General features: G+C 47.5%; 1 pseudogene; it reads left to right on the top strand.

The window, feature by feature from the left end:
* Positions 1-2,347: 2,347 nt before the first annotated feature.
* LOC114631672 lies at positions 2,348-2,893 on the top strand (annotated as a pseudogene).
* The last annotated feature ends 783 nt before the right edge of the window (positions 2,894-3,676 follow it).

Genomic DNA, 3,676 nt, shown 5'->3' with positions numbered 1-3,676 from the left:
CTCAGCCCCATAAGGGAACTGGGTCTGGGCTATTCCCTTTAAGGGTAAGAGGGTCCTTCCCCATATCTGTGGCATAGTTTTTATTGGTCTCAGTGACGCCAGAGGCAGTCAGCAGCAGATTTGCCATGAGCTTTCAGTTTTAGAGAGTTAAAGGTGAACAAGGCATGATGGAGAGTATTTCAGGGGGACTCCTTCTGGAGGGGGTACCATTCCCCCTCTTTTGTTTTTAAAGCCAATTTTTCAGGTCTAAACAGTGCTTTGACCTGGATTTCTTAACATCAATATTGACTAACTTCTCTCATCCATTTGTTTGAGCAATTTGCTTTCAACTACTCCAAGGTCATAAAGGTGCCTCTCTTTAAGTCTTACAACATTTTACATTCTTCAAATAGAAATCTGAAGAATTTTCCCATCTTTTAGTGACACCACCTCCCCCAAGTTCAGAGATTCCACAGTATGTCTAAGAGGCTACAATGTTTGAAGGAAGGACTCCAGAACAGCTTTTGGGCTCTCCGTCATACACTGTCTGGAAGGCAGCTGGGTAGCTTCTCTGGACCTCAATTTCTCAACATAGAATGAGCCTTCCTTATAGTTTTCTCACGAGGAGTGACCGTAGTAACACAGCTTTTGTGCTTTAAACAGATGTCCCTCACTCCCAGGAAGTTCATGAGTTGGAAACTTGGTCTGAAGTGCAGTTGCACGGAGAGGAAGTGTCTGGGTCTTCGGGGCTCTGCCTTCATGAGTGGAGCAATAGATTAACGGGCTGTTGAGGGAGTAGTCTTCATTATGAAAGTGAGCTCTCTCTAGTACACTTGTTCTGTCTCACTATATAATGACCACTGCCATGTTAGGATGTAGGGGGACTGCCCTTAGTAGATGCCAAACCGATGCTTGTACCTCGTGCTTGAGATTTTTGTTTCTAGAAGTGTGAGTCAAGGAAACAACATCCAAGGCTGAGAAAAGGAGACTCTGACTCTTAGAGTTTCCTACAAACAGATTTGGCTTCTCCAAGATTCTAGCTTTCTTGATTTGTTGCCAATGCTGGGGTGGGCATTCAATGATCTGTACCTCACATATGATAAATGCTTATTAGGGGTTAGTTTTTATAAATGGGCTTTACTTAACAAGCTAAGAGAAAGGGAAGGAAGATTAGGGAAGGTAGACATGGGAAATCAGCATGATGAAATATTGGCGAGGATTGAGGGGATGGGATAGAAGCCCTTTGCTCATTTTTCTAGAGCATGCGAGGGACTGCCATTCAGAAGGTTCTAAGACTTTTATTCTGGAAAGCCAAAGTGGCAAAGCTCAGAGATTCCACAGATATTCTTACAACATTTGTACCCTCCCATAGGGTTTGGAGGGTAGACCATATGCAGTTCCATTGATCACCTTAAAGTCACGAATGGATACGGATTGGTCAGCTCATTGGAAGCACCGTAGTTCTGGGTAGAGTGAGCTCCGGTGGTGGCTCAGAAGTTCACTTCCTTACCTAGTTTCCAAGAGTCAGATCGTCCTCTGGGACCAGGACGGGTGATTTTCATAGACCTAGGCCCTATGGGACAATGAGTGACTCCAAGCATCAGGGATATTTCTGGGACACTGAATTAAGATTCCAAGAATCTTTTCTGGATTTAGGTATTTTTCTTGTTCAGATAACTCTCTGATGTACTAGGAGTAACTATAATACATTGTGTATAAATTTTATTTGTATTTTCTTTTTAAAAATATTGAAAGTTTATTACTAAGAACATGCTGATTAGGTGATACACAGGTGTTCGCAGCCTTCGCCGTGCCACCGCTGCTCTCTAACGCCAGCACCGCCTCTCACTTGCCAGCTCCAGCTGAAGGAGAAAGGGGTAACTAAGGAGGTACTTATACCATGGCTCATACAAAGCAGACTGCCCGCAAATCCACCAGTGGTAAAGCACCCAGGAAACAACTGGCTACAAAAGCCGCTCGCAAGAGTGCGCCCTCTACTGGAGGAGTGAAGAAACCTCATTGTTACAGGCCTGGTACTGTGGCACTCTGTGAAATCAGACAGTATCCGTAGTACAGTGAACTTCTGATTCACAAGCTTCCCTTTCAGCGTCTGGTGCGAGAAATTGCTCAGGACTTCAAAACAGATCTGTGCTTCCAGAGTGCAGCTACTGGTGCTTTGCAGGAGACAAGTGAGGCCTATCTGGTTAGCCTTTTTGAAGATACCAACCTGTGTGCTATCCATGCCAAACATATAACAATTATGACAAAAGATATCCCGCTAGCATGCGGCATACGTGGAGAGAGTTTATCAAGAGTCCACTATGGGTCAGTTCGAGGCACTGCCGCCGCTGCAGCCACCGGAGCCGAGATGCCTAAAGGAGGTAGAGAGGGAGGCCACAAAGGCCGAGTGAGGCAGTATACAAGCCCTGAGGAGATCGATGCCCAGCTACAGGCGGAGAAGCAGAAGGCCAACGAAGAAGATGAACAAGAAGAAGGTGGAGATGGGGCTTCAGGTGACCCTAAAAAGGAGAAGAAATCTCTAGACTCAGATGAGAGTGAAGATGAAGATGATGACTACCAGCAAAAGCGAAAAGGTGTGGAAGGGCTCATTGACATTTAGAACCCCAACCGGGTGGCACAGACGACTAAGAAGGTCACACAACTGGATCTGGATGGGCCAAAGGAGCTTTCAAGGAGAGAACGAGAAGAAACAGAGAAGCAGAAAGCAAAAGAGCGTTACATGAAGATGCATTTGGCTGGGAAGACAGAGCAGGCCAAGGTTGATCTCGCCCAGCTGGCAATCATCCGGAAACAGAGGGAGGAAGCAGAAAGAAAGAAGGAAGAAGAGAGGAAAGCAAAAGATAATGCAACTTTGTCAGGAAAACAAATGCAGTCACTCTCCCTGAATAAGTAAGATGGCCTGTGGGAGGAGATGCCAGGGAACTGGGCCGTGCCACCAGGACCTCTGCCATGTCTCACCTACTCTGTGCCCTGGCGCCACTGCAGCAGCCCCTATGGCCAGGAGCCCCTACGGCCTGGGGCCTCCTCTTCATCTTGGCACAGGAATTAATTGTTCAGGGGAAGGGGGGGGGGTGTTGGGGGGAGGGGCAGCTGCTATCTTTGAGTCAGAAAGATGCAGGACAGCATTTCATACGTAACCATTTGAATGTTTTTGCTGTTTTTAGAATTTGGAAGCCGGGCAGTGGTGGCACACGCCTTTAATCCCAGCACTTGGGAGGCAGAGGCAGGCGGACTTCTGAGTTTGAGGCCAGCCTGGTCTACAGAGTGAGTTTCAGGACAGCCAGGGCTACACAGAGAAACCCTTTCTTGAAAAAACCAAAACAACAACAAACAAACAAATAAACAAACAAACAGAATTTGGAACCCTGTTTGGGGGGAGGGGGTGATGCCTGGAAAGTAGGGTAAGGAGATCCCATTTGTCCAGTAGATTGCACGTTAGCGGGGAGGGTAGTGCCAGCAGGCAGCTGCTGTGGGAGTTGATGACAACCTGCCTAGATTGTCTGGGTGCTCACTCAGAGGGGCTGTCCAGGACCCTGTGCCACGAAAGGTCCAAGGTTTGTGCCTGGCCAGCTCCGTCCGACTAGGCCTCTCCTCTCTGCTCTGTCCCCTTCCCACCCACCTGGTCAGGGCTAGTGCCCATTTTTTACCCCTGCCCATTGATCATTTCAAGAAACCT

The sequence above is a fragment of the Grammomys surdaster genome, unplaced genomic scaffold, assembly GCF_004785775.1.
Source record: "Grammomys surdaster isolate TR1022 unplaced genomic scaffold, NIH_TR_1.0 364, whole genome shotgun sequence".
NCBI classification, from domain to species: Eukaryota; Metazoa; Chordata; class Mammalia; order Rodentia; family Muridae; genus Grammomys; species Grammomys surdaster.
This window is presented reverse-complemented; position numbering and strand designations above follow the sequence as displayed.